The following is a 23348-nucleotide window of genomic DNA, read 5'->3' on the forward strand; positions in this document are numbered from 1 at the left end:
GGCGATCTAAGGGAGAGAAGTGATTCAAAACACGGACTGGACCCAAGATGAGCAAGATCCCAGTGGTTTGGATAAGCAGGGTCTGAAACCTGAGCAGGGCCCCCCTCCCAAGAGTTCAGTTGGAAGACTGCACCCACTAATTTGATTTCAGTTGGGCAGGATGAGTTAGAAGGCGGGTGGCACTGAGTTTTTGGCCACTCATACCCTGGCATTTTGGAAACCAGACAAATGTAAAGTGAAACCTAAAATGCTACCTCCAAACATTGGGAGGTTTTGTATGCTCTGGGTTTGCTTCAAGTTGTAGAGAAAGAAGCAGCAGCCTGCAAACATGAAGATGACTACTTGGTGAGCATATCCTCATTTTCACGTTACATAGGGCAGAAACTGTGGTGTGTCTACCGCTCCCTGGCTCGGAAGTTTGTGAGAAGGAATCATGATGAATTCCGTCAGGCTCAGCATGGCAGGGACTTCAGGATGCCAACAAAGTAATTAAACTCACTCCAAAAGGAGAAGGGTAGAGACAGAACTGGAGGAGAAGTAGTCTCTGGGCACCACCAGGATTCTATTTAGAGGGACTTTCAAAGACTTCCTTGGGAAAAGTGCAACAGGAACAAAAATGTTGTAGCATGACTATTCACAGCCTTCCCCCACTATGTTCAGTTTCTAAGGGAGAAAGATTCTTCGTGTTACAGCTCCTGGGTTTTCTTTGTTTTGGAGAATCCACAGGGGAATTCACAGGAAGAGATTTCTTTTAAGTAAATAACCTGGATATTCCAAGTTGGACGAAGATGGGCAAAGAGGGAAAAAAAAGAAGCTGCATGAACCAGATCTTAGAGGGCACTTGGAGAGGGTTGGGAAGGGCTCGTGGAAGAGATTTTCAGAGCTCTATTGCCAGCAATGTAGACTGTACTGGGGAGAAGGAATATTTAAGGTGTTAGGCAGACATTAAAAATGCATTTCCTCTTTGGCTCTTCTCAAGAGAGAAAATAAAGCTGCAAATTACTTGTCATGAATTTTAGCTGCTGACCTAGATTTCTTTGGATGGATGCCTTGCAATAAATGAATCACATAAGGCCCTGACTTACATGAAAATTATTAAGGGTAGATGTAGCAAATAGAAGATGACTTCAAATTAATTATAATTAATATCTGGAGAAAGATTAGAAAGGCTATCACATTCATAAAACAAGAATCGGCTATTAAGAAACAAACCAATTAAAGATTAGAAAATAAAAATTTGAATATCAAAAAACTCTAGCTGGAGAACAAGTTTTCCCGAGTTTTTTTTTTTTTTTTTAGAACACAGTGCAAAGGGGGAACAAAAGAGATAAAAAAAAAAAAAAAAGAAATGTTAAGAGAACAAGGACAGATCCAGAAGTATCAGCACTGATCTAATGAAAGTTCCAAAGGATCTGAAAAAAATAGAGGGGAAAAAATAATTTTTAAAATGAGATACAAATTTCCCAGAGGTGAAAAACAGACACCAGTTTTCATATTCAAAGAGTCACTCAAATCCAAGGAAGATAAATTTTAAAATACGTATCTGGACCTATTGTGGTGAATTAACAGAACACCAAGAATAAAGAAAAAAATCCTTAAAGTTTCCAAACAGGAAAAACATACACTTCAAAAGTAGAATAAGATTATCCTTAGAATTCTCGTCAGTATTTCTAAATGCTGTAAGAAATGGAAAATATAGCTTCAACTCTCAAAAATGAGAACAGAATTAAGGCATATCCAGACATGCAATGACTTAAAGTTTACCTCCCCAAACCCTTTTCAGGAATTTAGAGGGTGTGTTCCAGCATGTGACTGTGTAAGCCTAGAAAGAGAAAGACATAATATTAAAGAAATAGTAAATATAATCAGGAAAATAAGAAGTAATTCAAGGACAGCAGCTGCACAAATAGACGTGGAAAGAAATCAAGCCAGTTGAACAGAGGAAGGAAGGTCCCAGAGAAAAAAATGTTTGAATAAAATCCAACCAACCAAATGGTGAATTAAAATAAAGAGCTTAAAAAAAAATAGCATTGCAATGGTGAAATGACCGGTGGTGAACATTGCAGCCATGTAAGTTTAGAACTAACACTAAACAACTGTGGAAATTATGATTATAGAATAGGATACAAATAGCAAACACGCTGACGAAGTAAAATAAAGTAACCAACAAAAACATGAAAGGTAGAGTTTCTATTTCGAGCAAAAGTGGACTAACTTCTTGCATACCGACTTTCTCACTAAGTACAACCAGAAAAACTAGGTAAGATATTATTTAAAATGCATTTGAAGGTATCATAGAGCTACCAATGCAATGAGGACTTGAGAGTCAAGATAAAAAAGTCGTGAGAAATACACAAAGATGAAACCAACATTCAGTGCTGCTTTTCCCTTCAAGGAATTGATTTTAAAGCAGCAGCTGAAAGGCTGAGAAGCTTAACAGAAAGTGATGATTCACAGACTAAGGAGCTGTGCAGTGCTTCTCATAGCCTCAGAGGGATAGGGAGGAAATTAGAGTTTCGGTCCACTAAGAAAAAGAGACCCTGATAAACACTCCATGTTTTCAGCTGGAATCTCTGAAGGGCTATATATTAGGAAAAAGGGTGAATCACACTTATAACTTGGACTCAAGCAGTACAAAAGCAATCCATGTAACCCAAACATTTGTACCCCTGTAATATTCCGAAATTTAAAAAGAAAAAGAAAAAAAGAAAAGAAAAGAAATGCGTAAGCCCTCAAAAAGACTTATTCCCAGCTTCAAATCAGTTTAATCCCTGATTGGATTAAGAACTGCCCCGCTTTCAGCTGTCAGCCAGAAGCTAAAGTCAAACTGTTCTACAAGAAAATAACACTGTACAGGGAATCAAATTATCTGTATCATTTTTCATGTGGAACATCAAACATTCAAGCAAAAATTAGGATTCTGGCCAAGATGAACTAAAAGGATTGAATTTATCCTCCCATCTGAAACCACCAAAAAGATGAAAAACAAATAAATGAAATAGTGGGTTACAAGACACTGGACACAAAGCAACAAATGACAGTGATGGGGAGAGCTGGGAAACAAACAAGGGAAGCCCTAAGACTGCCCCACATTGCTGGCTTGAAAGAGTTTCCAGATCATGGTGTAGGGAAGGAAGAACTCAGGCATAGCCTGAAAAAATCCCTGAGTTGAGGAGCCAAAGCTGAGAATCCGGGGAGACAATGCAGCTGGAATGTGCAGTAATGAGTAGCAGAGAGGAGAAAGCTGCAAAGAGAGAGAGAACTCCAGATAGCTGCAGAGGGTCGCCCTTGAGTATTCAGCAGTGCACTAATCAGTGCAAGCGTGTCAGGAAACTACCCAAGGCCAGGGAACAAAGCAACTGAAGAGATTAGAGGCAACAGTACTCAGAGCTTCCACAGGACCAAGAATACTGCCTGTTCCCACCAACCAGACTGGAAAACCTCACAATTCACAGGGAATTAGGTAGGGTACTCAGAAGAATGTTGGATCCGTTTGGGGGATAATTAACCCTAGACTAAACACTGTTCTCGTCCTGCCTAACAGATTTTTAAATGCAAGACCCGAAAGGCTCAAACTGTTTTCAAGTAATTTAACTGTGTCCCGGACTAAAGCTAAAGAATGTTTATAGGAATACAAAATTATCCAGCACCCGACAAAGGTAAAATTCACAATATCTGGTATCCCAGTCAAAAATTACTAGGCACAGAAAGAAGCAGGGAAATACAACTCAAAATGAGGGGGGGAAATAAATCAATCAAAACCAACCCCCAAGTGAACAGATGTTAGAAGTAGTAGACAAGAACATTAAAAGAATTATAACAGCATTTCATATGTTCAAAAAGTTAAGACGTGGGTGATAAAAAGAAAAAAGGCCCCAGTTGAACTTCAAGAGATGAAAATTACAATGTCTGAGCTGAAATTATACTGGATCAGATTAATAGTAGATTAATAATAGGCAAAACTTTTCCAAGATAAAGACTAGAAGAAAATATTTGCAAATCACATACCCAACAAAAGATTTGTATCCAGAATATATAAAGAAACTCATCACTCAACAGTAAAAAAAAAAAAAAAATAACTCATGAAAAATGGGCAAAATGCATTAACTAAACCAAAGAGGATATATGGATGGTAAACGAGCATATGAAAAGATGTTCAACATTACTAGTAATTAAGGAAATGCACATTAAAACCACAAGGAGATAACATCACACACATACTAGAACGGCTAAGAAAGAAAAGAAAACTGACACTATCAAGTGCTAACAAGGATGCAGAACAACTGAGACACTCATGTATTTCTGATCGGAATACAATATGGTCCAGTCACTCCAGGAAATAATTTGACAGTTTCTTATAAAGTTAAGCATACACTTACCACATTACCCACAGTGCCACTTCTAGGTATTTACTCTACATAAATGAAAATTTATGTTCACAAAAACCTTTACATGAATATTGATAGCAGCTCAAACGATAATTGCAAAGAACTGAAAACCCAAATGCCTTTCAATGGGTGAAAGAATAAACAACTGTGGTATTACCTTATAATGGAATAGTACTGAACAATAAGAAGGAACAAACTATTGATACACATAATGACATGGATGAATCTCAAAAGCACTATGCTGAGTGAAAGAGGCCACTCTCAAAGATTATGTACTGCATGATTCTATTTATATGACATTCTGGAAAAGGGAAAACTATACTGATGGAGAAAGATGACTGGTTGCCAGAGCTTAGGGGTGGGATGAAGGCGTGATTACAAAAAGGCAACCCAAGGGACATTTTGGGAATGATGGCATTCTTCCATCTCCAGTTTGTAGTGGAGGTTATACAAATACACACATTTGTTAAAACTCATAGAACTTTACACCAAAAACAAAAAAAGAGTCAATTTTACTATATGTTAATTTCTAAATCCTCATAGAATGTACACCAAAAAGGTCAATTTTACTGTATATTATTTAAAAGTAAAATAAAAGCAGAAAAAACACAATTACATACCTATTATAATGGCTAAAATTTTTAAGAGACTGACCCTAACAAGTGCTGGTGAGGATGTAGAGCCTCTAGAACTCTTAACACTGTTATTGGAATTGTAAAGTGGTACAACTATTATACATTGGAAAAAAAGTTTGGCTGTGTCTAAAATGTTAAACATAGACCTACTCTGCAAACTAGTCATTTCACTTACCCAAAAGAATTGAAAACATATGTCTACATGAATACATAAATGTTCATGGCAGCTTCATTTGTAATAGCCTCAAACTGTGAACAATCCAAATGTCCATCAACAAGGTGAATGGACAGATTGTGGTGTATCCATACAATGGAATAATACTCAGCAATTAAAAGGAATGAGCTACTGATATATGCAGCAATATGGAAGAATCTCAAAATATCATGCTTGGTGAAAGAAACATGACTGAGAAGAAAAAAAAACAATAGAAGGGTTAAGAGATTATATGCAGCCCATACTGACATTACTGAACTGGAAGGTAAGTCAAAAGAAATTATCCACCACACCTGGCTAATTTTTATTTTTAGTAGAGACGGGGTCTCCTCCTTGCTCGGGCGGGTCTTGAACTCCTAGCCTCAAGCAATCCTCCTGCCTCGGCCTCCCAGAGTGCTAGGATTACCGGCATGAGCCACCACACCCAGTCCCCCCATATACTTTTTATAAGTTATTAATCTAAAGCATGAGGGTACCAAGAGGTTAAAAGCAAAAAGATGTTTTAAAAAGGAAAATGTTAAGAATTATACACTTGTAAGCACATGATAAGTCCCCAAAACATATTTATGGAAATTGCAAAGGACCAAGAAAGCCAAGACATCCTTGAAGAACAAGAAAATGGGTGGACTTGCCCTAAGAAATATAAGAATTATTTTAAAACTATAGTCATTCACAGGACTGGTATCCAGAATACATCATTCTTTTAACTCAATAATAAAAAGACAGATAACCCAATTTAAAATGGGCAATGGATTTAATAGACATTTCTCCAAAGAAGATATACAAATGGCCAACAAGCACATGAAAAGATGCTCAACATCATTAGTCATGCAAATATGCAAATCAAAACTACAATGAGATGCCATTTTACACACACTAGGATGGTGATAATAAAATGACAGACAATAACAAATATTGGTAAGAATGTGAAGGAATTGGCACCTTCATACCCTGGTGGTGGAAATGTAAAATAATGTGGCTGCTTTGGAAAACAGTCTGACATCAATTTACTATATAACTCCACAATTCCACCCCTAGGTATACAGCCAAGAGAAGTGAAAACATACATACACAGAAAAACTTTACACAAATGCTTATAGCGGCATTATTCATAACAGCCAAATAGTGAAACAACTCAAATGTACATCAACTGATGGATGAGAGGACAAACAAAATGTGATATATCCATATAATGTATTATTCGACCATGAAAAGGAACGAAGTACTGCTATATGCTACAATATAGATAAGGCTTGAAAACATTGTGCTAAGTGAAAAAATCCAATCAAAAAGAGCACAGAATGTATGATTCCATTTATTTGAAATGACCAGAATAGCAAAGTAGACTAATGGTTGCCAGGGGCTGGGAGGATGGGGGTGGGGGTGGGGGATGGGGGGAGTGATTGTTTAAGGGTACAGGATTTCTTTAGGGGGTGATGAAATAGTCTAAACTTAGATCATGATGATGGTTGCACAGTTCTGTGAATACACTAAAATTAATTGTACACTTTATTTTTTTTTTTTTTTTTTTTTTGAGACAGAGTCTCACTCTGTTGCCCAGGCTAGAGTGAGTGCCGTGGCGTCAGCCTAGCTCACAGCAACCTCAAACTCCTGGGCTCAAGGGATCCTCCTGTCTCAGCCTCCCGAGTAGCTGGGACTACAGGCATGCGCCACCATGCCCGGCTAATTTTTTCTATATATATTTTTAGCTGTCCATATAATTTCTTTCTATTTTTGGTAGAGGTGGGGTCTCGCTCTTGCTCAGGCTGGCCTCGAACTCCTGAGCTCAAACGATCCGCCCACCTCGGCCTCCCAGAGTGCTAGGATTACAGGCGTGAGCCACCGTGCCCGGCCTAATTGTACACTTTAAATGGTTGGATTTTATGGTATGTGAATTATAACTCAATAGAAATTAAAAAAAAAAACTATGGTGATTCAAATAGTGTGGCACAGTTGCAAAGACAAATGGCAAATGGAACAGAGATCCTAGAAACAGACCCACATACGTAAAAGAATATTTTACATATCACAGAGCTTGCTCTGCAAATTAGTAGGGGGAAGTATTTTTTTCAATAAAGAGTTGAACTGTATCAAGTTGAAGTTGAAGAAACGTAAATTGGATGCCTAACTCACATTATATCCTAAAACCAATTCCATGTGGGTTAAAGACTTAAGTGTGAAAAGTCAAACTACAGAGCTTTCTTTAAGAACTGAGAATATTGTCATTACTATAGGGAAAGGAAGAATAGAGACACTTTAAGAGACATAAAGTGCTAATCAAAATGAAAAGTTTTCAGTTTTACTATGTTAAAATGATGAACTTCTGTTCATCAAAAGGCACAACAGAAAGAGTAAAATGGCAAGCCACAGAGCAAGAGAAGGTATTTGCAGAGATTTTAAAATTACAGATAACTTACAATGGGCCAAGAATATATAAAGCATGTTTAAGGATCAACAAGAAAAAGGCAAGCAATTCAATGGAAAATGGGCCAAAAAAATCTATACAGACATGTCACAAAAGAGGAAACATGAATAATCAATAAATATGAGAAAAGATGCCCAATATTATTCATAATTAGGGATATGTTCACTAAAGCCTCAATGTAATACATGCACAAAATTGGCAAAACTTAAAAGTGTGACAATATTCTCATATATTGCTGCACACCTTCACCAAAAGTTGATGTTTTCCAATTTTTCTGGTAAGAGTGCAAATTGGTCCATTTAAACAAAGATTGGCATTGCATGTGAAATTTGAGTAAGGTGAGGAAAAACACTCAGGGACAATGGTGATGTCTGCTATAATAATGCTCTCATTCTTGCTAGTTTAACAAGATTTGTAACATGCAAGGGAAGGAAGAGGTGGGGAACTCTTACCCAGAACTATTATGTACTAAGCATTAAGTTAAGACTTTTTCACATTTTTCTGTATTTAAATTTGAGGCAAAGGAGGTACCCAGAATGCTATTATTCTATGAAAGGAAACTTCTGGCTGAAGTTCCTTCTACTAGGGAGAAATAACTCAGGAGCACTGTTACTCCCTCAGCCAAGCTACACATTTTACATACATTACCAGTCTCTTGATTCTTTCTTCAAGAGACATCGGTTTCAAACATTTAAATTTTTCAATACAATAATAATCACATGCTAGGGTGTGGGATTAAAGGGATTCTTTCATCTTCATGTCATTTTATGACAACCAGACAAATCCAGGAGATCTCATATGTGAATAATAAGAATGCCCAAAGAAGCAAAATGCCAGTCAGAGAAGTAATAATTACACACAAAATGTAAGAAAATGTCCTTCAGCTGAAGAGAGACTTAACAGAAAGAAAGGGATCAACAAATAACAAATCCACATTTTCCTGACAGCCAAAAGAAAGAAGAAAAAAAAAAAAAAACAAATAACACATCCTGGACATGATTAAAAGAAAACACACACACCCCTCCCTAGATATTAATGAACTTTCTGAATTCCAAAGATAAAGAAAAAATCATAAACTTCAGGAAACAAAGGAAGAGGCTTTTCATAACACTGACGTTAGAAAACAGTGAAACATCTATTAAGGCTGGTACAAAAGTAATTGCGATTTTAGCATTGTAGAAATTTGCTGTTTGATATTGAAATACATTCTTAAATAAATGCGGTTATGTTATATATACATCATTTTAATGCACATTTCTCGCTGTAGTTTTTTTGCTAATGACTTATTACTTGCTATTTACTTTATATTTATTTTAGACTATGGAAATGATGTTAGACAAAAGGAAAATTCAAGCGATTTTCTTATTCGAGTTCAAAATGGGTTGTAAAGCAGTGGAGACAACTCGAAACATCAACGACGCATTTGGCCCAGGAACTGCTAACGAACGTACAGTGCAGCGGTGGTTCAAGAAGCTCTGCAAAGGAGACAAGAGCCTTGAAGATGAGCACAGTGCCCGGCCATCAGAAGTTGACAATGACCAATTGAGGGCAATCATCAAAGCTGATCCTCTTACAACTACACGAAAAGTTGCCGAAGAACTCAACATCGACCATTCTATGGGCATTTGAAGCAAATTGGAAAGGTGAGAAAGCTCCATAAGTGGGTGCCTCATGAGCTGACCGAAAAAATCAAAGAAATTGTTTTGAAGTGTCGTCTTCTCTTCTTGTACGCAACAACAATGAACCATTTCTCGATCAGATTGTGATGTGCGACAAAAAGTGGATTTTATATGACAACCAGCAAAGACCAGCTCAGTGGCTGGACTGAGAAGAAGCTCCAAAGCACTTCCCAAAGCCAAACTTGCACCCAAAAAAAGTCATGGTCACCGTTTGGTGGTCTGCTGCCAGTCTGATCCACTACAGCTTTCTGAATCCCAGCAAAACCATTTCATCTGAGAAGTACGCTCAGCAAATTGATGAGATGCACCAAAAACTGAAACGCCTGCAGCCAGCATTGGTCAACAGAAAGGGCCCAATTCTTCTCCATGAAAACGCCCAACTACATGTCACACAACCAACACCTCAAAAGTTGAACCAATTGGGCTACGAAGTTTTGCCTCATCTGCCATATTCACCTGACCTCTCACCAACCCACTTACACTTCTTCAAGCATTTTGACAACTTTTTGCAGGGAAAACGCTTCCACAACCAGCAAGATGCAGAAAATGCTTTCCAAGAGTTTGTTGAATCCTGAAGCAGAGCTTTTATGCTACAGGAATAAACAAACTTATTTCTCGTTGGCAAAAATGTGTTGATTGGAATGGTTCCTATTTTGATTAATAAAGATGTGCTTGAGCCTAGTTATAATGATTTAAAATTCACGTTCCAAAATTGCAATTACTTTTGCACCAACCTAATATAAACTGTGAAAGAAAAAAAACTGTGACCAAAAGTTTATACCTCCCAACTAAGATCATTTGTCAAGGCAAAAGCAGATGTTTTGGGGTAGTCAGGGCCTCAGAAAGAATATATACCCACATACCAGATATGAAGGAACAAACATGAGGTATACATCAATCAAATGAAAATTTATTCAGCACAGAGATGTCAAATGGGGTAAAATGAAATGCACAAGAAACAGCAGTAGCAAAAAGTCCTGCAGTATACACATATGTCTAAATAAATTATGATAATATGACTGAGAATCTGTAATATAAGATACAAGAGAGGCTTGTTGAGATAGAAAACACATATCAGACAAAGCAGAATTCAAGACCAAATATTTTAAGGACAAATATAGATACCCTGAGGATGTTGGTACTTTGAGTCTACCAACCTCCTCATTTGCCAGCAAATTAATAAACTCCTCTTTTCCTTCTCCTCAAACCACTTGTCCTCATTCTTCTGATGCAGCCTCGGGGACAAGTGCTGAACTTTTAGTAACAGAATCTGGCATCCTTGAGTGGGGCCATTGGCACCCTGGTAGAATGGCATGCAGCAGCCCCAGGTCAAAGCCATGGGTCCTCCCAGGTAGGAGCAACTTCTTTTCATGGTGAGAGAGCAAGGGCTGGCCCCAGCAGATGCTGGAGCTTGTTTTAGCTCTGGGGAACTTCCATTTCTGTCTCCCCAAAGCAGAAGCAGCTCCCCACAATCTGAGTTGAGGATAAGGAAATGGATTTGGAAACGTCTGGACAGCCTCGGCCATTTATTTATTGAGTAAGTTCCCCAATGTGCATGCTGAGACCCTGATTCCACCCATATGGGGGGGTTCCAGACCTTCCTGTTGGTTTTGTTTGTTTTGAGGTGCCTTTTGGGGGTGGAAGTCACAAGGTTGAGTCAAACTAGAGAACCTGGTTTGAATTCAGAGCTCATTTGTGGTTCCCAGAAAATGGGAGGACTAGGTCACCATTTTGGGAGGGTTTCCCAGAGAATGGGAAGATTAGGCCACCCATTTAGAAAGGGTTTTGAACCTTCCAGCTCTGTGAGGCATTTGTTGGAGGCCCAGGGAACACGGGGATTAGGCCACCCATTTGGAGAGGGTTTTGAACCTTCCAGTTAGGGTGGCATTTATCCTTGTTGGATTCCCATTTGTGAACCATGCAGCCCTATGGAAGGGCATTTAAGGCATCGTCTGAGGTGCCATTTGGGGTGGCGTTTGTCCCCTTTGGATTCCCCTTTGTTTGATAGGCCCTGGCATTTTTGTGTTGAGAATCCCCCCTATTGTCTGTTATTTGTGAGTTTTGTTGCAACATAAGGAAGCTCCATCTCAAAGCCCCTTGGGAAAAACTTTGGCTGAATGGTACACTTATAGCTACGAACCTATGTGTAAAGAGAATGGTGTTATTATAATCCAATGTACATGCTGGAGTGTGAGGCAAGTGGCTGTTAAATGAAAATTCCCATTTGATGGATAGGCCGTGGCATGTTAGATTATTTGTGTTGGGAATTCCCTATATTGTTTGTTTTTGTCTGGTGAGTTTTTGTACCTATGTCTAAAGATTATTGTGGCACCACTTGTCTGCAGCATGAGGAAAAGTGGTGGTTGATGGTCTGTGGTTTATTGTGAGCTGTTGGTCTTTTAAAATTCAGAGCTCAAATGGTCGACCTGCCACCATAGAGTTAAAATGTTGAGTCTCAAGCTCTCTGCTTGAGACAAACACATTTATGGTATACAAAATGATTGGTGTTTGTATGATTTTTGATAAATGAGGTGCTCTCACCCCTGCCAGAATCCCCACAGTTGGCCAGGGTGAGGTGCCAGGTGGGGTCACAGCCCAGGGGCAGACCTAGCAGGATGGAGGACTGGCACACGTGGCCAGCCACCGAGCAGCACACAGTGAGGGGGTAGGAACGCCTGCCACCACTGCCATCTTGGCACCGTGGGAGGGGCTGGGGAGGGAACTGCCTGAACTAATTCTTCAGTCTCACACCCAGTAAATTATGACTCGGAGTTCGGAATGTTCCCTCCCTACAGCAAACTCAATTTGGCCAGAGGGTACTCGTAACCAGAGGAGGACAATTTATGTACAGTTAGTGTGCTTTTTGTAAAAAGAAAGGACATTAGAAAGAGCATTGCCCAAAAGTTGCACAAGCCTCCAGGTAGCAAGAAGCCCCCAAGAGAGAAAAAAAATTTTTTTTAAGTCCAGGACTCAGACAGCAAAGGAGGGGGCCTGAGCCCCCTGCCTCCAAATATCCCCACAGGAGCCCTGGGAAAGATTGACATGGGGATTCGATTGGCGCCAACCTGCGTGGACGGAAGTGGTGGGGGGGGAGGCCCTTCCCCCAGTCACAGCCTGAGCCTGGCACCAGCTGTGTCCAGCCAGACAGGGAGTGGTAGGGGAGGGGACAGGGAGCAGTGAGGCAGCCCTAGGCAAGTGGCTGAGAAACTTGAATGATAGTTACACTTAAATGACAGGATCATGGGACTGTGGTGCCTCATGGGTTTAAAAGGGCTCTCCTGCTCTGCTTGGTAGGAGCTTAGCAGGGAACTTGCAGAACCTACAATCGGACAGATTTATAAACTTGTATTAGCTTATCTGGGGTTCCTAGAAATGGCGCCTGAATCCCAGACTTCGGACTGATGGTAAAGCCCTTGTAAGGGGCCCTTAAGAGGACAGCTTATGATAGCCTCTCTTTGGGTTTGCCTGACTTGTAAATAATATGAAAAACAAGAAATAAGCCTTGGTCTCATGCCAGTGGCATCAATGCCACTGAGCAATATTGTTAGAGGACGGCGTCTTCGCCTCCAGGTAGTAACAGCTATTTGTAAGTTGACTGTGTCTATTCTCAATCCTGCCACCCCTTTGCCTTTACAACATGACTATTTAGAGGTCCTGGAGGCTGTATTCTAGCAGGATGGGTCTGTCAGATCAGCCGATGCCACAGCAAGATTGGGATCTTTTTGACTGACGAAGTAGCTTTATGGACAATGAGGGGCTGGATAGGTGGTGATCGTGGGACCCCAGCCCAGAAAGCTGAGCTGATTGCTTCAACCAGAGCAGTTATCCAGAGGGAAATAGGTGAACATTTATATGGACTCTAAATATGCTTTTATGATTGCGCATGCTCATAGTGTCATGTGAAAGAAAAAGGGTCTCCTGACAGCAGGAAATAAGAATATGAAGTGTGCCGCTGAAATAATGGGCTCGGTACAGGCTGTGGCCGAACCCAAGCAGGTGGCCAGCCTGGCAAAAACAAGTCAGGCCACTGGCAGAGCTGCTAAGGCTGCTGGAGCGGATCTGTTCCTTGGGGCCTTGAAACCCTGGCTAGATTTAGATCCCCTTTAAAATTAAAGACTGAGACTCTGATATTTGGGACACAGCTAAGTGGGGACAGAATTCTCATGGGCTAGTTCTCCTACCCGAAGCTTTGGTTTGGCCTCTTATGAGCCACCTACATGAATACACACATTGGGAGTGTGATGCCTTCATGGATTTGGTGGGACCTCATTTGAGAGGACCCCATTTGCAACTAACTGTTTATATGCTCAAGGAAGTCCAAGGACAGAAAGGTGACCTACTACACAGGGACCCCAACATGTGGGGGTCCACCCTTTCCATGATTGGCAGCTTTACTCGGATGACTAGACTTGTATTAGTAGATACGTTTTCAGGCTGGGTAGAGGTTAAGTTAAATTGTCCTGCACGAACAGAGAGAACGTCTGAGGTTCCGAGATGGGCTCCTACCAAGAGCTGCTGGCCTGCGACAGGGCCTTCGCTGAGTTCCTGCACACATAGGCCAGCGCGGAGCAAGAGCAGGGGCAGGCCTCGGAGGACGATGGGATAATGGGCCTGGGCAGTGCAGGGAAAGAGGCGGAGCAGATAGAGAATGACATGCTAGTGATGGGCACATGGACAGACAGCTGCAGAGACAGCTCGACAGCTCCTCCTCTTACAGTGAGGAAGTCAGCAGGCATGCCATTGTCAACAGAACCCAAGAATCTACTCCACAGGGTCCCGGGCATTTCACAAGAGTGATAATGGACCCTCCTTTGTTGCAGAGGTAACCCAGCAAGGAAACAAAGCCCTACACCTAAAATGGAAATTGCATACATCCTGGAATTGATGCAGGAAACCCATGTAAAGTGGGATAAGGTATTGCCGCTCATCCTCCTCTGGATAAGGGTGGCCGTTTAGAAGCAGGCTTAAGTTAAGCCTCTAAAAAGTAGTTTATAAGAGACCCTTCCTAGCACCCCGAGGTAAGTGTGGTAATATAACCATGAGTAAAGAAAGCAGAGTAAAGCAATAGGTCAAACAAGTGGGTCAGGCGCTAAGCACCATGCATGAGTTTGCCTCTTTCAGGTCTCCGCCCTGATTAGAAACAAAGAAGTGAAAGAGGCCCTGTGAAGTGCCTCTAACAGCTCACACCTCATTGAAATTGTCAGAAATGAAAACCTCGGGTCCATTATACCAGAGAAAATATGTGTCCCATGGAAGAAGAGGACCCAAGCCCCCAGTGGAGGGGCTGGCCTTTAGTCGATCTAAAATATCACTAAAGGAAAAGGGAAAAATGAAAATGTTGACATTTTTGTTAAAAAAAAAAAAATGTAATCCTAGCACTCTGGGAGGCCGAGGCGGGCAGATCGTTTGAGCTCAGGAGTTCTAGACCAACCTGAGCAAGAGTGAGACACTGTCTCTACTAAAAATAGAAAGAAATTATCTGGACAACTAAAAATATATACAGAAAAAATTAGCCAGGCATAGTGGCGCATGCCTGTAGTCCCAGCTACTCGGGAGGCCGAGGCAGGAGGATTGCTTGAGCCTGGGAGTTCGAGGTTGCTGTGAACTAGGCTGACGCCACGGCACTCACTCTAGCCTGGGCAACAGAGTGAGACTCTGTCTCAAAAAAAAAAAAAAAAAATAGATACCCTGTAAAAAGCATAATCATGAAGATCTGTCAAACATCTATGTGACAAAAATCTATAGAAGTCAAATGCATAAAGCAAAACTTAAAATACAAGTGAACTGCATAAAATACACTTATGGTGGGAGAGTTCAATATTTTTCCAAAAATCAAGTAGTCAAAAAATAGCAAGGATTTAGAGGATCTGAATAATAAAATCGACAAGCTCAATTTTATCTATAAATGGAAAAATATCTATTATACTAATATGGCCATGTTATATTTCCAAAACACACATATCATGCCTTTCCCAAAAAGAAAACTTCAAAAATTCCAAAAAATAGAGAGGCTATACAAGCCATACTTTGAGCCCAAACCAATAAAACTAGAGATCAACACTAAAGAGACTAATAAAAAATTTTTACTAGTTGGAAGTTAAACACTACTGTAAAGAAAGAATCAAAACTGATATGTAAAACTGTCTGGAGAATTATGAAAAAGAACAATTAATATGCAATCGCATATAACTAAAGTTGTATACCAAAGGAAATATACAGCTTTCAATGATTTCCTTTAAAAGAAAATGAAAAGTAATACAGTATGAAACATAAGACATTTTATTAATAACTAGATAACAAAGTAAACCAGAAGAAAATAAGAAAAGAAAATTAATAACAATGAAAGAGAAAATTAAGCAGAAAACCAAAAAATATAAAGAATAAACAAAACTAAATCAAGAGCAGTTTCTTTGATACTATTTATGAACTAGCAAAACTTCTGAAAGGCTGTTTAAAGAAATATGAGAGAGAACAAAACATACAACAATTAAGATGAGAAAGGAGATACAACCAGAAATATAAGAAAATGAGACTAATAAATAACAAATAAGAGAATATTGTGTGCATCGCTATGGCAATAAACTGAAAATCTACCAGCCTGAGCTAGAGCGAGACCCCGTCTCTACTAAATATAGAAATAAATTATCTGGACAGCTAAAAATATATATAGAAAAAAACTAGCCGGGCATGGTGGCGCATGCCTGTAGTCCCAGCTACTCAGGAGGCTGAGGCAGGAGGATCGCTTGAGCCCAGGAGTTTGAGGTTGCTGTGAGCTAGGCTGATGCCACGGCACTCTAGCCCGGGCAACAATCGAGACTCTGTCTCAAAAAAAAAAAAAAAAGAAAAAGAAAATCTAGAAGAGTGGCTCTCGACCTTGGCTACACACTGTATTCGCCTGAGAAGCTTGAAAAATTACAATGCCTAAGACCCATTCCAAGAGATTCTAATTTAATTGGTCTGGGGTGTCACCTGGGCACTGGGAAGTTCAAAGGCTCTGTTCTGTGTGATCGTGTTGTTCGAGCAAAATTGAGAACCACTGAATTCCTAAAGGGCTTGACCGTGGACCAGAAGCATCCCCAGGGAGCTTGCAAGAAATGCAGAATCCAGACCCACTGAATCAGAATGAACATATCCACAACCTTCCCCACATGATGTATATGCACATTTATATATGAGAAGTACCAATCTAGAGAAAATGGACATTTGCAAGGGAAATATAGATACCAAAATTTAAGAAGAAAAGCTGATCGATCAATTAATGCAGAAGAGACCAGCAAAGTAAAGATCTACCATTTATAAAGAGGCATCAGATCCAAATGATTTCACAAATGCGTTATATCTCATCTTTAAAAATTAGATAATGCCTCTGGTTTTTAAACCAATGGAGATTAAAGTTTCCAAGTTTACCTTATAGAGCTAGTGTTACATTAAAACTGAATTTTTAATATTATTAGTATTGAATAATTACTATTCAAACCTGATAATAGTACAAAATGAAAAAACATCAGAATTATGAACATAGATAAAAAATTCTAAATAAAATGCTAGCCAATTTAAGCAACAGCATATTTAAAGAACAATTAAAATTGTCTAAGTAGGGTACTTTTATCCTAGAAATGTGGTAGGTTTAACTTTAGAAAATCTATCAGTGTAATTCAGTGTACTTCATTATATCAACAAACAAAAAGGGAAAACCAAGTAATTATTTCAATAGGTGGTAAGAGACAATTATATTAGTCATTCCTAATAAAATTGCTAAATAAAATAATAATGGAAGGAAAGTATCTGACCCTGGTAAATGCTATTTTCCAAAACCAGTATTATTTCAAATGGTTAAATACTGAAGTATTGCCATTAAAATCAGAAGTAACACAAAAATGCCTGCTATTACATTATGCAGCATTGTTTTAGAAGTTCTGGCTAATATAACACACGAAAAGGAAATAATTGACATCTTTTTGTGGTATGACTACACACATAGAAATTCAAGACTCCTAAAGCACAATTAGAATTGGGAAGATAATGTGGTAAATTAACAGGGTACATAAAAAATATATAAAAATCAAAAGCTTTTCTCTATACTCTAGAAGTATCTAGGTAGCTACAAAAATTATAATGTACTTATGAAAAGTATGGGACCTATATGAAGAAAGCAATAATATTTTATGAAAGAATGTAAAACAAAACCAGAATAAATGGAGGAACATGGAAGTGAAGACAATATGATGAAAATGTCAGGCTCAATGTAATATTAAAAATTCATGCAGTTTGAATCAAAAATCCCAATGGGGCTTTTAAGGGCAACTGGGTAAAATGATTTTAATATTCCTGTGGAAGAATAAATGTCAAAAAAAACTATGAAAAAGAATAGAACTAAAGAGGGATTTGCCTTCAAGTTCACCAGATGATTGTGAGTAAAACAATATGGCATCAGTAAAAGAAAAATCAATCAATCAGTAAAACAAAATATTAAGTAGGCTTCACAAATAAATCCAAGGATATATATGATCACCACATAAAGTGTCATTTCAGTTCATGTGGGGGAAGAAAGAGTGACTTTATAAATAATACTGTAATAATTGTCTCTCTATCCAAGCGAAAAGAGAAATCAGACTCCCTACCAAATAACATATATATACCAAAATAATTTTAATTGTATAAAAATTAAAACAATAAAAATATCAAAAGAAAACCTAGGTATATATTTGTAGAACTTTAGGGTAGAAAAGACCTTTCTAAGCAGGACAAGAAACCCCCAGAATCATAAAGGAAAAAAATAAACATTTGATCACACAAATATTAAAGATTTTTATATGTCAAACATTATATAAACAAGATAAATCATAGACCATGAAAATGTACAGCAAATGTATTAGAAAGTTAATAGGCCTAATGTACAAAGGACTCCAAATAGAAAATGGGGCACAGGATTTGAACAGGTAATTTATCAGAGTGACAATTCAAAGGGCTATTAGATATATCAAGGTATTAAACTCCACTGCAGTTCGGTCAAAGCAATTGAAACGATGATAGAGTCTTTCCTTTTTTAACTTGTGAGATTAGCTATAACACCCACTGTTTACAGCTAAAGGGAACGGCTGAGGGGAACAGACCCTCCCATATGTTGTTGTGGGAGTGTGAATTGCCACAGTCCTACAAACTTCACCATCCAAGAAATATTTCTTCCGCACCTGCTATGCACTGATCTAGTCTAGGTGAACAATGAACAAAACAGACACAAATCCCTGCATTCCTGGAATTTACATTCTAGCAGAAAATAATTCAATAATGTCTAGTAATATTTTTAAAATAGCACATAACCTTTCACTTGGCAATCACATCTCAAGGGAATCCATTCTACAGAAATCAAAGCACAGTATCTAAGAATTACGTAACAAGGATAGTTACCCCAGCATTCTTGTAGTGTCAGAAAACTGGAAACAACCTAAATGTCCATCAAAAGGGAATGATTAACTAAATTATGGTAGGTCCAATCTCTGGAATGTTATTCAGCTATTAAAGAGAACAAGAGGCTGGGTGCAGTGGCTCACACCTGTAATCCTAGCACTTTGGGAGGCCAAAGCGAGAGGATTGCTTGAGGCCAGGAGTTTGAGGCCAGCCTGGCCAACATAGCAAGACCCCATTTCTACAAAAAAAATTAAAAATTAGCCAGGTGTGGTGGCGCACACCTGTAGTCCCAGCTACCCAGAAGGCTGAGTCAGGAGGACTGTTTGAGCCCAAGAGTTTGAGGTTGCTGTGGGCTAAGTTGATGCCACTGCCCAGGCAACAGAGTGAGACTCTGTCTCAAAGAGAGAGAGAGAGAGCGAGAGAGAGAGAGCGTGCTAGAGCTTGGTCTAATGTCCTGGAGGGATAGACATGATATATTAAGTGAATCTATAAAGATGGGTAATCTCATTTTGGTCAAAAAACCTGAAATGCCCCCGAAGCCTCCTCTAGCTTTCTTTATGTATCCATCTTTGTACAAGTTACATGACCGTGAGGAAAGGTGTGCAGTCTGTTACCTATGAGTACAAGGAAATCAGCTTGGAGGAAGTATGAGAGTGAGATCATTAAATCTGTCTTTATATTTATTTTGTATTGTACAACATTTGTTACAAGAACATGTACTTTGCAATTGAAAAAATCTAATAAAATTAAAACTCAGTATAAAGGGGGTAATAATGTTCCAGGTGATGGGAGTGAGGGGGCAAGACATTTTACTTTCTTCTTTGTACCACTTTGAATTTTCCATATTCTTTCCAAAATGTGCATTTTAAAAAATGTTTAGAGGCAGCTAATAGATATGGAAATACACTCGATGTTTGGAAAAAAAAATCGCTGAACCTAGAATAAAATCGATGCTGTGGTTACAAGATGGATAAAGGATTTATGTGTATGGGCTCAGATCAGAAGAGAACAAAGACGAGCAATCCCTTTAATAAAGAAGTTGGCATTGTGGGTGATCATTTTCCCGATTTTTGTTATGAAAGCATGCAATAAAAATAACTTGCAAGATTTCCATCTTTGTATAGTAAGTAAATTTGCCCTTTAAAAATCCTTTTTCTGCAAAACAACTAAAGCATGCTGCCTTGGGCCTTTGAAAGTCTGCCACAGTCACCACTTCAAGAGGGAACAGTAAAAATCAATAGAAGAAAAACAGACACAAATATGCAAAGCTAAAGGGAAAACCCTCACATTTTGCTAGTGTGCTAATGCCAGAGGGCAATCCAGAATTGGACTAAGCTTTATTAGGATGGCAAAACGGAACCCTTCCCCTGCTTTTCCTATATCCCAGCCTGGGAGGGCTGGGGAAGATGTTTCCTTTCTCTGGTGGGAGACCAACTGGTCTCTCTGCAGCTCACAAGGGAGTAGAAGATAGGCCCCATGCCTTCAAGTGACTGGCTGCATCAGTCAAGGCCTAGATGGGAGGCAGACTCAACTCAGCCTCTGGGTCTCCAGTCCAGCTTTACTAGAATAAGTCACACACTCGGTTGGTGGTTTCTTGTGTCTATTTTCAACGTGGTTAGAACCCAGAGGGGAGGATGGGTGTGATTAGAACATCCAAAACCCCAACAGATGGCTTTGCAATACTTCCTCTTATTTCAAAGAATCTCAGGCAAAAGGAAATGGGTTCTGCACTTAAAGCCAAATACAAGCATCAAGGACAAGCAGAAACTGGCTTTTTTTGGAAAGCAAAATAATACAGATCTAGTTAACTATCCTATAGCTTTGGTCAATGCGTTTAGCTATTTCTGTGGTAGTTCACACAGCTAAATGACATCTAAGTCCTAAGTAAGTTTTCAGCAGCAAAGTCTCCTAGTGGCTTTACAGTATCAGCAGGTCACTATGCCAAATCCTTTGTGTTCACCAAGACCAGCAACACAAGTAATACAGGAGACTGATTGAACAGGAGAAACCTAGTAAAGGGAAATAATTCTTGATTTTGACTTCAAACTTGATGGAGTATTTCCATCTCGGAGGTCTGAAAATTATTTTAAAATCCAAGTAGGTATATATAGATGCTATGCCTATATGCAACAGTGATGCGTCCCTTAGTGCTACAAGTGTAGAACTACTTAAAATGACTTGGGGATTTATTAACTGTGATTTAAGCCTCCTCATTTCCGTGTATGTGTGTGTATCTTGTCTATAGCCAACACTCCACTAGGGTAACTTAAAACAAAATAGGAATTTATTTACAACAATAGCAAAGATGTCAAAAATAACAGGAACAATATATAACAAATCCAAGAATTATTTTATGAAAAAGGCAAACAATATATACATGAAACAAAAGAGAAAACAAAATCCATAGGGCAAACTTAATTTTGACCTTAAACAGCTGTAGAATGTGGTAAAATGATCTTTGGGTATGAATTACTTAAGTAACCCTGGCCAATTAAACACACATACACACACATACACACACGCGCACATGCATTTCAGCCCTTCTCTTTTACTTTGTTGAATCTTCCTCTGAACTCTGTTTTTCTTTAAGGAATGCGGCCATACAAGATTTTGGAAATGCAGGCTGTGTACATGTGCACTAAAGGATATACGTATTGGCTGGCAGGCTCACACTTTAAAAAGGGCAAACCGAAGGTATAAACTGCCTGGGTCCTATTTTATTTTCACTGCTCATTTCTGGTTTTTTGTTTTGTTCTTGTGTTCTTCTCATCTTACCACACAAAACATTGCACCAGTAATCTTTTAAGCTCCTCAAGTGCTCTAAAAGTGTTTCCCAAACCTGAGCATGCATCAGAATCGCTTGGAAAACATGTTAAAACAAAGATGGCTGGGTCCCACACCCAGTTTCCCAATCAGTGGGACTGGAGTGGGACTGAGAATTTGCATCTTTTATAAAGTCCCAGGTGATGATGATCCTGCCATTGCTGCCAAGCCACACCTTGAAAACCACTGCTCTGTCACCTCTTTTAAGATATTTATTGGCCATGCTTTTCCTTACATGAATCCTAGAAATTGTGGGAAATGAAATTGCTAATACCAAGATTCTCAGAGAACAGAGTAGCACATTATCTGCCTGGTTGGCATCACAGACTAGGTAGGCATCACATTTGTCTCGGATTTTCCATTACAACTAAGTTTTTCAGCATGCTATGGTTTTCTGATTTATGACCCTGAACACTGACATTCACCACATTCTCTTGATCATTTGCCTCAAATTTTGATTGTTTAAACTATTAGGCAAACACTTGTTCATTCGTACAGTTAAACTGCAGAATCTCATCTTTAAAATCAAAGATGGCAGAACTCGCTCTCTTTTGACTCCCAGTAACTTTTACTAATTTCCGATGTTTACTATGGCAATGACCATTCTCTAATATGTTAGTGTTTACTAGAGTCCTCCAAACTCAGCACAAACGGGTAACTCGAGGACAGGGCTTCTGCTGTGGAGACGGTGGCAATCCCCACTGATTAAATGTGCAGTGAATTGATCCTGAAATGAACTTTAAGTGCTCTCAAAAACCACTTTATGCATGGGTAATTTATCTCAGAGGAATTGGAGATGCTAATAAAACAAATCCTTTATGAAGATAAAAGAAAAAAATGAATTTCAAGGACATGCTCATCAAAGGACTCACCAATCACCTCTTAACTTCTCTGAAATATTACTTGCAAATTCACAGGACTGAAATATTATCAGTATTTGCATCTGAGTCACAAAATTCAAAGCAATCAAGCATTTTGCATTCCGCTGCTGCATAAAAGGAATTAAGAAATGGGGGGATGAAAATAATCCATTGCTTTTGATGTTTATTAGGTTTACAAAAACTGTACATTTCTTTTTCTTAAGAAAAAGCTTTAACTTAGTACTGGTATCAAATAGACTAAACATTCATTAACAGGAAAATATTCTGATTTTTATTTTTGCACGTTATTCTCAAGTACACAATTACAATAATGTCACACATCCCTATATGATTTTCTTTTTATGTATTTTACTTTTTTTACAAAGTATACAGAGGGAGGGACATACAATATTTAATAGGATATTTCTACAGAACAATAACTTATATTATGTCCTTGTAAAAATCTGTACCTCTTTAAAACATTTAACTGAAACATCCATTTTTTTTAGCTTTGCTAATCAAAATTGTTTTAAGAATTAAAACTAGGTTGTAACTAATGTCAGTACATAACAGTGACTACAATTTCATTTTCTCTTTATACAGACAAATACATTTTATCATATTCACTTGACCAAACCCTTAAATACCTTTTAAAGGTTTCAATATTGTGCTTTAAAAAGAAAAGAACTGTGTATGATTCCAGAGTATGTAAGAGAAATATAAAGTGTGTAAAGTGTTGTGTTCTTTATCTTTCAGTTTATTTAAAAAAATATAGTTAATGACCCAATCATTTATCTTTTCTGTATTAATTTTACATGATGTTTTAAAATTAATAAATTTCCATTTTCATTTAAGTGTTTTCTTTTACATTTTTTTCTGGGAAAAATAAAAATTAAGGGAGATTTTAAAGGTTCTC

The 23348-nt window shown here is 38.5% G+C and overlaps 1 pseudogene; it reads left to right on the forward strand.

Annotated features, from left to right (window-relative positions):
* The first annotated feature begins 8982 nt into the window (after window positions 1-8982).
* LOC138377948 (histone-lysine N-methyltransferase SETMAR-like) lies at window positions 8983-10002 on the forward strand (annotated as a pseudogene).
* The last annotated feature ends 13346 nt before the right edge of the window (window positions 10003-23348 follow it).

The sequence above is a fragment of the Eulemur rufifrons genome, chromosome 30 (assembly GCF_041146395.1).
Source record: "Eulemur rufifrons isolate Redbay chromosome 30, OSU_ERuf_1, whole genome shotgun sequence".
NCBI lineage: Eukaryota > Metazoa > Chordata > Mammalia > Primates > Lemuridae > Eulemur > Eulemur rufifrons.